We start from the raw sequence: 13,028 nt of genomic DNA, 5'->3' as shown, positions 1-13,028 counted from the left end.
TTCAAGGAAAAGAATAAAAGCAAATACAGATGTGGTGTTATAGTGCAGATGAAATTAAATGAATCTATTTCTTCTTCTCCAGGTTCATCACCTGACTGCTCGCTTTCGATCTCTCATAAACCATGACTGTACTCTCCTCAATCAGAGGAGAGGCAATTCAGACCATCTTTCAGACCACCAGGTCTTACCCGTCGTGTCCCCCCCCAACTTCTGCCTGGTGCATCTAAATTGGATCAAAATTTCCCAAATGTTTTGGACTCAAGCCTTCTTCTTGACTGAGCCATTTTATAGATTTTACAGGGTAGGGACACAGTTCCCTTTGGGCAGAGTGGAGAGAAGATGTGAATGGAAGAAATACTGAGCAGGGCTGGGCTGGAAGCCCAGAAAGGGGTACCAGGGTAGTTTGCAGAGCACATTTTCTCTCTTCCCCCAGATATGTACCCCCAAAATGAATATCTCAGACACCAAACCATCTCCAGTGCCTCTCTTGGCACTTCTGAGCATATTAAGTGCAGGATTCAGGCCTCGAGGCTTGTGATGGAGGAGCGACCGGTATTATACAGGACATTTACTTTGGGTCACTGGCTGCACATAAAATATTCAAAACTACTCAGCCTGCATTAACATCACACCTGACTGAAATTCAGCCTTTCTTAAGTTGCCTTTAGTCTTTTGCTAATTAATACCACTAGTAATAGGAAGCTTAGGCTGTTTGAGGACTTTTGACACGCTCCTGACATGGGGCTGGAACATCCACTTCAACTCCAGAAGGAAGGTTTTTCATCATAGGACAGAGCTGGAAGGTCTTCAGCCCCTTACACTGAAATGGACTCTTGTCTCCAAGGATCAGAGAGCTCTTTAGACAGTGGTAACTATGATAGTAATAATAGTAATGCTTTGCATGTCTAGAAAACACCTCATTTTCCAAGTGCGACAAGAACACAATATTTAGCTCCTGCTTACTACAGCTCAAAGTGGTGAAACAGTTTCCTGTTGAACTCCTTTTGCTGCAGTCTTGGGTGTCTCCAAACCCTCTCAAACATTTAGTCCTGTATATTTAAATCTCTAATGAAGGAACTTTGGAGTTCAAATCTGCTTAAGACACTCAGGAACTTGTCTGTCCCATTTAGAGTCAAACTTGCAAAAGTATTTGGGCACCTTGGGTGCTTAAACCGAGGATGTGCACATACCAGTTGCTGCCTAAATGTGACAGAATCTAATGTAAGCTTTATTGGAAGTCAGAAGAAGTTACACTATCACTTAAGACATGGCTGAGGAAGGACTCTTGAGTTGCTGTCAGAAGTTTTTACTTTGCATCTGGCATTGAGACACAGATTTTCACAGCTCCTAGATGCGAGGGAGGTAATATCGTACTACAGTCCCCGTTATGAACAGAAGGGATGGGCAATTATCGACTTGCTAAAGGGTTGGAGCCCAGCCGTGTGTGTTTTCTACCCCTTTCCCCAACTGTCAGACAGCACCGCAATGGAGCGTGGGCCAGTCAGGATGGTATGCGAACACACAGGACCTGCAAGTTAGCTAATGTAGCAATAAAGGTGCACCAAAAAAAATAAAAAAAAAAGCTCTCTCCTTGGATGACCTGATGAACAAAGTCTGGGGGAGGATAAAGGAAACAGCAGATAAAAAATAAAAAGCTAGATTTATGGTACTAAAATTTCAGCAAGCTGAGAAGAAATGCATTGAGAAAGGACAAAGTCTGAGACTGCTGGTATTTAAGCCGAGACTAGAAAAGTACTGTCGTAGCCTCTGGTGCTTCCCAGCAGTCTTTCACCACAGGGCTACTCTAGTGTTGGACTGAAACAACTCCTGTGGTAATTGGTTTACATTCTTTATTCATACATATTGAACTTTGCACCTCAGAATACTAAATAACACGTAACTTTTCTTGCTCCCAGTTCACCAAGCAATCCAGAGAACACCAGCTCGGTTACTTCACATCTTCATTATGTCCTGTTCCCCAGCTTTGACCTTCAGGGTCCCATCTCTAAATTGGGGATAGCACTGGTATCCTCAAGTCCAGTGACGTGCACTGTGAATAACCTCCACTGCTGACTATGAAGCTCTGAAATTCCAAAGAGACAAATATCTCCAGCGATGGACAGGAAAATCGGCATCTTGGAGGACTCAGCCTCTTGTGACTCCAAAGTCCATGTGAACATCTTAAGGACTTTACTATTATTTACTTAATATTTTATCTTTGGTTTGAGAATATTGGTACTGAGTCTGACTGAGTATCAGTGGTTATTTTTTGATGTTACGACATTACTTCTGTTTTGATAGATAAAGTAAACAAAGCATAAAGTAGTAAAGTGATGGGTCTACAGGTATACGTGAAGTCTGTGACAGGCACAGGACCTCCTAGATGGCCTGATATCCAGTCTTGTGTCCTGTTGGTAAGTCAGGGAAATGACAGCAGGTCAGACATCTACAGGTTGGTGGTGCAGGAAAAAAAAGCAGGGACAAAAGGAAGCTATTTTGAGTGATAGTCAGAAGCCTTCTTGGAGTTATTTAAAGGTGTGAAACTAGGATAATGGAGTGACATTCAAAAATGGTGAGAGAGGAAAAAAAGCACTTTCTGAAAGGCAGAATCTCTGTGGAGTCATTCTTATGAAAAGGGACGGAAAACCCACTGGGACATTTACATCTTGACTGAAATATTTCCCAGACAACATGCTGCCAAGGAACAGTTTTGCACACAAGGGCCAGGGACATGCGCTGAATGATCTAAACCAAACAGATCTTAGGCTAACCCAGAACGGGAACGCTGGGAACATCTCCCACCAGCTGAGACCCCAGCCATATCACCACCCATGCATGCAAGAGAATGCAGGCTCCAGGTTATGAATGTATAATTCATATATAATGGATATATAAGGTGGTTTGGATTCTCAGGCCCCAAAAGCTGTAATAAAGACCCTCAGCTGTGAAAAACACTTGTGAAGCAAACTACTTACGACAGTCTCCCTAAAACGTAGTTTAATTATCTCTGACAGGGAACCAGGAGCCAGGAACTCTCAAATCTAAATCTTCCATTTAGCTGCCAGTTTAAAGATAGATGGGAACCATACAATTTAAATAGCCTTACAACACACATCCTGCTGTACGCCCTGGCCCTTTATAACATGGTGCTCTTAAATGCTCACAGGTTTTTAATGGGTGATTAAATAGTCAGAGTAGCTTTTACTTTTCTGGTGGCACTCAAAGAAATGATCAAAATGGATTTCAGATTAAGTTTCCACTTAAAGACAGGTCTTTTCGGGCAGCTCAAGACAACTAAGGCTGATTTACAGAAAAGGGCAGGTGAATTGTTTCTTCGTCATTCAGTCTCAGGGACAGAATTTGCCACCTCTGTTCTTATTGCGAGCTGCATTTTTTTTGGTACATTTCCCAATTCTGTTGTTAAAATTAGAGGACATGATTAGCTACCATCTGAGCTGCGTGAGCAAATGAGAAGGAAAGCTTTTAATTCTCCTATTACAGTATTCATAGGCTGGCCAGCTGCACTATATTGCTCCTGCCTATTTAAGCTTAGTTAGAATGCTGTGCTTGTGCATAAAAGACCTGCCTGTTAAATATTTTCACACCAGCTGTTCCCAAAAGGTGACTAAGTATTTCCTTTCATCTTTAATCTCTTCCACTGTTTGTATGAACAGCTTGCCATTCCTTATCCTTTCCTAGAGGTGCATTGTGTTTTACTTCATCTTGCCCTGCAGCTCTGAAAGCCGTCTGTAGTTCCTTGAAGGAAGGGGATCTTCTGAGCAAATCTGGCGCCCAGTTCTAAGAGCAAATATGAGGCTTACTGTCCTCAAAAGGTACAATCAGCCCATGCACCTCCCTGCGAAATACCTGGACTTTGAGTAATACCCTGTATTTTGCTCCCTGACACTTGCACTTACCAGAGGGCACTGATGGACTTTAGTTGATTAATGGATGCAGGGCTTTATTTAAGGAATGAAGTTCATTTCTACTCTAACATCTGGGTTTTTGCCAAGTTACTGTCTAGGATTGGTGTCATCCATTGCCTGGATTTCACCTCACCTTAGGTCACACTCTTACCTGAAGAACTAAATTGAGTCTAGTTGCCCTCTGTGGGTCAAGGAGGAATGACAGGTAGCTCCAGAGGACGATTCACCTGAAACCTCTTTCACGGAGAACTTCTGGAGCAGACTGTGCTCAAGGCACTGTCAAGTTTTGGGCGGTTCACCCAGGGGTCTCAGGTGCATCATAAACATTATCCTTAGAAAAGGATAATGCCATTCCAACAGGATTCTTGTTATTTTTCATGCAAATAATCAAAAAAGAAATGACTCATCTTCAGTTTCAGGACCTGCTCTATTCCATCACTGCTCACCCCCACTGGGAACCAGCCCATGAGGCCAGCCTCAACTGCCTGCTGACTAGTTTTTAGACAAATGGCTTTTTTTTCTCATTATCCCCTCATGACTAGGGGAGAGATTTCCCTCTGGTCTGTAAAGGCTGCCTCAGAATTCCTCAAGGCTCTCTTAAAAGTCCTAATCCACCTTGAAACCTTCCCAAAATCTTGACAGTGGCTGCTGATGTGCCTTAACTTCTCCATATTGCATTGTCGAAAATTGCATTGTAATTTTATTCTACCTCCATCAGCATGTCTCTGTCTGTCGTTCACTTCATGCTTAAGAATCTCAGCTATCTGAGGCCAAGATTATCCTTTTTGTTCTGCGTTTGCACTGTGCCAGGTGTAACGAGGTCACAGTCCACTTCAGAAGTAAGAATACTAAAGCAATTACTCATACAAATAAAAACCTTGTACCTGATTCTTTCCTTCTTTTTTTTTTTTTTTTTGCATATCCTGCTAAAACCTGACCCAAATCTGTCCCCTTAAGAATAAAAAGTCTGCTATGTTGCCTTTGATATTTCAGAAGAAAAGTGGGAAAAGAAACCTATCAAACATTATCCACCAGTGTAATGCTTTGTTCATGGCCTTTTTAATTGATGTAACAGACATGGTACCTTCCAACACAGAAGTGGCATAATCCAGAATTTCATATTATTTTCACATTACATTAAAGAATTGGGTTGGGAAAGGGATAATGATGTCAATTTGTGCTTCATTTATGGCAAATCCATTTTTACATGTTTAACCCTATCCCCCCAAAATCCTAAAATTGGCTTGACAACAGTTTAAAGCTTTCCATCTTAGAGAAGAGTAATGCAGATGGAAATTTTTCTTTAGCATTCATGTGATGCAGAATCAGAGATTTAGCTGCTTCTGACCTGCCTGCTAAATCCTTTAATAAATATGGATTTAGTGCTAAAATATAAGATCAGGTGAAATTGCTCAGAGCTTCCTGAAAACTGGGGCAGTTCCACTGACCTTCAACATATTAATAGAAAATTTAATAATTAAAAATCTGTCTTAAATGGGATTTTCCCGTTTCAAGTTGGCTCATCTGAGGCAATTTCCAGCCTCAGACAGATTTTTCCAGAAAAGAAGCACAGGAGAGAGGCACTGCACAGAGCTGAAAGGCTGAGTTTGGTGAGGAGCTAAGCCTTGTTTTCACAACCTGCATTTGCTTTAGAAGGCAAGTTATGGGGAATATCTGGGAAAAGCATCTAATATAAAGATATGGATGGAACAAACAGAAGGTTCATGATCAGCATGATTTAGATAGCAGTGAAGTGCTAAATACATTCTTCATAATGAAACGCATTTTGTGGTGTTATGAAACTCTCATTTAAGTGATTTGAGAACTCTGTAGTGACATGAACTCCTCTGCTGGAACTGAAGAAGACATAAAGCTCATTAGCTTTTAAAACCATCCATTTTACAAATTTTATAAGGAAAGGTTCAATCTATGGAGCAAGACAAAACCTGAAAGGAGAGGTCTGAATTTTCTGTCCTTGACAGTAACCAATCGGTAGCATGTAATCCTCTGAAAACCATCCCATTTCAGTAGCGACTGGGGAACGGTTGTGCAACTTGTGTCAATGTCACTAATTGAAGGTCATGTGTTTTTTCCTTCAGAGATCATGTCCTAAAAGCAAGGTCTGTATAATTTAATGCCTTTATACAAATAATCTGTTTACCTATTTTTAAAACAAACATAAATTATGTAAATATTACTAATGTAGAAGTAATAATTATCATTTATGTCAATAAATATAAAACCCGTTTGCTTTTATGAGTGTAATTAAACTCCTGGTACTGAGATGACTGTCCACTCCACTCGAGGATCTTAACGCATTTTACATAGCTCAGTAAACTGAATATCTCTGAAAGGTAACAGTTATTTCTTTTCTTTCCATGGATGAGGAAATCAAGATTAAAGGATGCTCTCCAGAGACTGAAAATGAATCCATCAGCTTTGCTATCATCCCTCATCAGGAAGAACACCGACCTTCAGTGATGGTTTTGAAATGTGACTCAGGACACCTGTTTTCACCTACTGAACCTGAAGTCCTGAGGAGCATCCTGGAGTGCCTGCACTGGGGAATGCATATCCTGTGTTATAGCGTGACCCCAACCAGGATACCTGAGTTGGCCTAAATGCTGATGCTTGCCAGGCTCTGCAGAAGGAGGACTGAGTACAGGTCTTCAATATATGTGCAGAAGGGACAACTCTGCACTTGCAGAAAAGACTGGGTATGCACAAAGGAGTTATAAAACAAGTGCATGACAGAAGAGAGGAGAGTTTTTACTCTAAGCGGTTGAGCTGGCTTAGCTGTCTATCTCTAGGAGAAAAGTTGGTGGAAATCCCTAATAAAAGAAAGCACCCATCTCTGTCCCCAGCTAGACACAAAAGATTAACCCCACTTCAGCCCTTTCCCCCATTTTCCTCTTGGTATTTAGTTCTTTGCTTGCATAAGCAGCTTTGTGTTTAACTGAAAGGCTTCTGCAAATCCTCTTCTAGGTCTCATCTCTCTCTGGAGATTCAAATCAGGAATCTAGATGGCTCTGAGCCACCTAACTTGCAGATGAAGAGTCCACAGAGTAGCTGCTCACCTGGTGCTGAGCAGATCCAGGAGATTGTCCCATAACTGCCCTGGAACCCACCTTCCATCTCTAAAATCAGTCATGAATGAGTTTGGTATCGTAATATACTTCAACTGATGTATGTCTGTCCTCCAATACTGAGCCTCTTACTCTGTAAACATACAGCACCTAGCACAACGGGACTCTTGGGAGTTCTTGCTAGAAATAGTAACAGTAAGAACAGGAACAGTCATTAGCAATCCCTCTGCTAATGGATCACAGCTCTTACCCAACCTGTGCAGCTGCACAATGTACAGTGGTACAGTTGGGATGTCTGTTAAAAAAAAATCTCACTTCTAAGTGCAATTTCAGCTTGCTTCATATTTGCATAAAAGTTTTTCAGCTCCTGTCTGAAAAGCTATAACTCTGTGAGATGAAATTCCATTAAACTGGTCTGCTGCCTTTTATCAGCCTCTAGTTTCTACAATATTTATACCCTATTTTCATCCTTGCCTTAAATGCTAGGGACTGACCATCACATTGTGTCTAAAGCATCTCCTCCATAGCTGTGATTTACTTTTGTACTTGTGTCAATCTTCCCTTTATTTATTATTCTGAACTTTATTTTAAACTGTCTCTTGCTGTTGAATAGCAGGACATGAAATGCCAGGTATTGATGGACTTCAGTCTTGGAGCTGAGATTGTTGAATAAAAATAAATTGTTGAATAAAAATAAATATCCCGAAGTGCAGGATTATGTTTTTCTCTTTGATGCTTAATTGGATCTCTGTGATTTCTGGGATGTGAGTTAAAGCTTCCCAGAGAAGAAACAATTCTTAATGTATTAAATGAAGTTTCTAACAAGGATTCTTCTCTGGACTAATTTTAATTTCCTCTCTGTGTCCATAAGGAGGAGATAATTTGACAGTAGAAAAGCCTTTTGCTCATGCTTACAGTCATTAAAAAGAACTAATTTATTTTCCAATTCTGTACAGTTTGGTTTTGTCTAAAATAAATTAAACAGAGCATTTACAAATGTGTGTGCTGAAGTAATCACAAGCTAGATTTGCTTGGGATTCCCTTATTCAGAGCTCAGCAGACATATACAGACATATAGCTCAGCTATACAGACAGTCCCAACATAGTTTCCTTTTTCTTCAGACAACATTTTACCAAGGAACTTAGAAATTTTATTGTTATTAATGTTTTTCAAAGGGAGACACAGAACATGTATGAAACATGCTGGGCTGACATAGGCAGAAGTTAGATGTCTGTCTGTCCACACAAGTGGGATGCAGCAGCAGCTGCTCCAAAGGCTTTGTGTCTGCTGTGCTGTCCGTATGCCTCAACACTGCCCGGAAGGATCACCTTTACGGAAAAGAAGCAAAGCTCTCTCCAAAGCCCTTTCAAACTTTCATCTGTCAAGATCATTAGAAAGGTGCTCATTCGTGCAAATTGTGATGATAGTTTTTAGAGTATGAACACCTTGCAACTTGGAAGGGGGCAGAAAGGCTATACTAAATCCAGTGCATCCACTTCAGACAGCTTATTAAATCACGGGTTTCTGGTCTTCAATAGACACCGACCCACTATATGACAATCACTGGTCTTACGTTATTCTTGCTTGCTCATTTTTTATGTTATTCTGTTTTACTGACTCCTAGATAATTTTCCCTATTATTTAATCTCAGTCATTCTAAATTGGAATGAAACACAATTTGATGAAGCTGAAAACATCCAATAAACCTTTGCAGAAACTCTGACCATGATGAGTTCCAGCTGGTTCAGAGTGTAAAGTCACAGTCACGGGAGCTATCCACCAACAACAGCATGGAACTGACTGAATGCAAGTGGAGAAGCCATGACATGGAACCTACGACCGTCCTTGCTGAGCCAAATGAGTGAGGTATGAGAGGACAGTCTTGATCCAGCCTAATCAAGCTAGATCACAGGCAGAGCCTGACTACACACAAGTATCCACCCTGCTGATATTCCAGCAGCATTCTGGTTAAAAGAGGGACTAGTCAGAAGCAGAGGTCTAAACTCACAAAACTAAGAGGATGTCTACACGGTCTTGTGTGAGTTGGCTACAAACTGATTGGCCAAACTTATTGAATGTCATGTATCTTCAGTTCAAAAGCTGCACAACCGCCATAGAGCAATTCTAAGCCTGCAAAAATACACACAGATTCCTACGGTTTTATGAGCATGACCTATTCCACGCAGTGACTGGAACGTTTCAGATTCTCAGCCGGCTTGATCAACTGGTTTTATCTCCAAAAGAACTTGAAGAACCAGTTCACATCACTCTTGCAGGACAGTAGTTTCATCCTCAGTGACAGCTGGATTACACTTACTGTGTCAAATAAGTGACTTACTTAATATTGTTTTAAAAAGCAGCAATTTCATGACAGATATCCTATTGTAGAGAAGGGGCTAAATTATGACCAGCCCCCATGTTGGCATGATGTAAGTCCAGAAACTGTAAGGACTCTAAGGCTCCTCCTTTCAAAAGCAGTCAGAGAATAAGCCAAAATTTGGCATCTGAGACTCATAAATTTTCAGTGATACAAGCAAACATGCTAATTGCTTAGCCATCTTCAAAACATGCTATTTTAACAGTAGCTTGTTTTAATAATGGAATTTAACAGCTTGTTGTGGTGCTGTGAAACATCTATTCTTCAAACTAGCCAAGTTAAATTGAACGCCACAGAGTCCCATACATCACTGCTGTTTTCAGTCAGAAAAGTCCACAACACAAAGCATAATTGATCCAAACAAAAAGAACTTTTGAGCTCATGGTGTGACTGCTGAGGTCACATTTGGAGATAGGGAAGAATGCTGAACTAAAATTGGCATGCTGGGAATTAGCCCTAATTGTTGTAGAAAACAAATAGGGAATGGAATAGTCTACCCATTGCCCTTTGAGGAGGTCCATAAATTTGCACTGATGCTGGTACAGCTGATAGGAGAGAAAGAAGCTTTACTCATCACAGTATGCCTAAGGTCAGTGAAGACCAGGGATTGCTTGTTACACCACTGGACGTACACTATTCTCAGCCTGAGACATGACCTAATCAGACCAAATGTTTTGTGATCTAATGGTCAGAGCCAGACTGATGATATCACCATTTCCACTGGTTTGGCCAAGTTTGAAATGACAGCTAGAACGCAAGTTTTCAGTTGCTTCAATCTCTCCCTTGGTCATTGTATCTGACCAAGCTTGCATGGACTGCTGCCAGCAGAGAAGTGGCTAAAAGTAAGATCCTAAACACATCCCGAAGCTGACAGAAGTTTCATGGATCTCTGGTTGGCCAGGGAAATATGCTAAGACAATTTCTCAACTATCAGATTGTAAGTAGGAACCCATATTTGAAACGTAAGTTGTATTTTCTGTCTTATTGGGAGTTTTCTCCCTCCCTTTAGTATTTCCTTTTCATCTGCTGACCACAAAGATATTTAGACTTTTGAAGAACTGGACTCCCCACAAAAATAACTACAGCCCATCTCAACTACTACCTTTTTTCCCACCACACCAGGGTCTCCTTATACACATTTTCAACAAACAAAGGGAAAGGGAGTAAAAGGGTATTCAGAAGAAAGCTTTTCTGAATACTTTTACTTAAAATGTTGGGGTTTTTTTCTGGTTTTAGTCTTTTATTGCATTTTTAATAACAATCTTAGAAGACTTTAAAGGATAAGTTCATCTTGGCAATGGGTAGGCTAAAATCTGTACTCACAATCCCAGATACATCAAAAACTTTGTTTTGCACAATGATAGTTCTTGTTAACACTGTTGATTCTGTGGATTCACTTACTCCATCACAATTCACAAAGCAGATATCTGCCAGGCAGAGCCTGTGATAGCCTTGTGTAACAGCTCTGGGCTGCACATACTTTATACCCTCAGAGAGAAAACTTACTTCTCTCCATGCAAATAAAATGGGGAAGATCATAAGTTCACAAATCAGCATGTTATGGTTCTGCAAGGCTGAGGATGACATCCCTGCTGATACAAAACATTTCCTGGCCTTCAACGACTGTTAAAGGAACAAGGTAAGGCCTTCAGGGGTGGGTTTGCAATTTTAGTATTGAGCCAGACAGATTTTGATGGTATCTTCTGCAGCCTAGCTTTGAAGACCCTGTGCTCCCGTAATTACAATTGCCCCAGACTAATGTTTCTCACTACACTGCAAGGGTAGTGAGACAAACAAGTTACAAGCTGAAGGAAGATCATTTAAAGTGGCATTTGATTACATAGCTGTGCCCAATATGTTTTTCTTAAGTCATTAAGATATAAAATATATGGATGTTTATCAATTTCAGGTGCTGTATCCTGAGGTTTAGTTCTCTTGTTCTTCCCCACGTGTTTTAAAGCTAAGAAAAAGACAAATCAGTGATTTCTTAGGCATTAAAGGGGGCCCTAGTCTGTAGTAAGGTACAAGCCTGTATCATGTGACAGCTGATGTAATATCCATCTTTTACAGACACATGTTTACCCCTTAATGAAGAAAATGATGGTTTAAAGCAGGAATTATAGGAACATTTTCCAAGGATGTATTTTTATCTTGGTGGCCTTGGGCATGACATGAATTTAACAGGAGAGTTTGTTTTGTAAGGTTGACACCAATAAGCCCAAAGAAATCAATTTTTATCACACATGTTGTGTTAATCCTGGTGCTGTTTGACCAATAGGATATGACGTTGTCTGGTAAGATACATGAAAACTGCGTTTCTGTGTGTCTGTGTGTGTGTGTGCAATAATCTCCTGCACAATTCTTGATGAAAAAAGACATTGGAAGGTAAAGGTGCATTTGCTTTAGCTTTCCTCTTTAAAAGTTCATTCTTCTTGGTCTCCTTATCTACTAATTGGAATACAGAAAATATGCCTGTTTCAGTGAACTGTACAACTTTGTGGTGGGGAACTCTGTCGGGTTCTCTCTGAAAGACTTTCTCCATTGTTAATTTATACAACTAAATTGGTACTAAAAAATTCAGTCATTACCATTAGCTGATACAGAATCTTAAATCTAATAATTGTTTGTGAATTGACTTGAATTGACCCATACTCCTGCAAAGTAAACATTGACTTCAATGTGCTGTGCAATAATTTATAAGAATATGGCTTCCCTGCAATCAGAGACACGGATACACACACCATGCTACTTTTATTTTAAATCTAGCTTCTCAGCCTACCAAAAGCAGCAAAGCCATGGAGGACAGTTTTACAACTGGTGGGTAAATACCTGGTCTTCTGCTAGCTCTATGAATACTGTGCTTGGAGGCCAGGTTTATCTAGGCATATCTGCGAGTACTGTGATCACTACATGACAGTCTGAAGCCCTTCTTAAGTTGTTTTTAACCAATCACACAGGCTAAGAGGGGGTTTCCTATTTTTCATGTTAAATGCCACAGTTCTGTAATTGCCTCTCTCCTGAGGAATCTGTGATCATGATGCCTGTTGAGTCTTCTACAGTTATTTGGCAGAACTGAGAATCTCTCAAAAGCTGAAACCCAGACTGCTCCAAAGTAACATGAAGCACCCAAATAAGAAGGCAGCTGAATCGATGAGGAATCAATTAAGCTCTCTTTCAAGGGTTTCCACTTAACTAAAATCTTAACAGCCCTCTGCAGAGGTTTCTCTGCTCTAGGACAACTATCCCACTAAATTGGTACTGTCATGATAAGCCTAAAAGCAGGAGGGGATGGCATGGAACTGGGCATGAATCCAAGACCTTTTTTTTTTCTGCCCACTAAAGATATTTATAACATTTCTAGCCAGAGTAAGTGTGGCCAGGATGAGTGCTGCAGTGCAGGAAATACCAAGGAGATGGATGGTCTGAAACTGTTCCTTCCCAAATGACAGGCACTCTGTGCTCTAGAATGATGCCCAGTTTACATTAAGGTTCAGAGCATGAAACACCTGTCCTCAGCTTTGGCATCTCTTTGGATTGGCCCAACCACTTCATTCTTTTCTTTGAGGTGGCTGCTTGTAGCATCTGCATTGACCTGGTAGTTGGGATACTCTCCCAAGAAGTGAGAGAGCACATCCAAT

The 13,028-nt window shown here is 40.6% G+C and overlaps 1 protein-coding gene across 1 annotated transcript in view; it reads right to left on the bottom strand.

Moving 5' to 3' along the window:
• Positions 1-13,028, bottom strand: part of TENM4 (teneurin transmembrane protein 4) — a 514,257-nt gene that overhangs the window by 127,236 nt on the left and 373,993 nt on the right. The window lies entirely within an intron of this gene.

This window comes from Ciconia boyciana, chromosome 1, assembly GCF_034638445.1.
Source record: "Ciconia boyciana chromosome 1, ASM3463844v1, whole genome shotgun sequence".
Taxonomy (NCBI): Eukaryota; Metazoa; Chordata; class Aves; order Ciconiiformes; family Ciconiidae; genus Ciconia; species Ciconia boyciana.
Note: the sequence above shows the minus strand (reverse complement) of the source record. Positions and strands in the feature narration are given on the sequence as shown.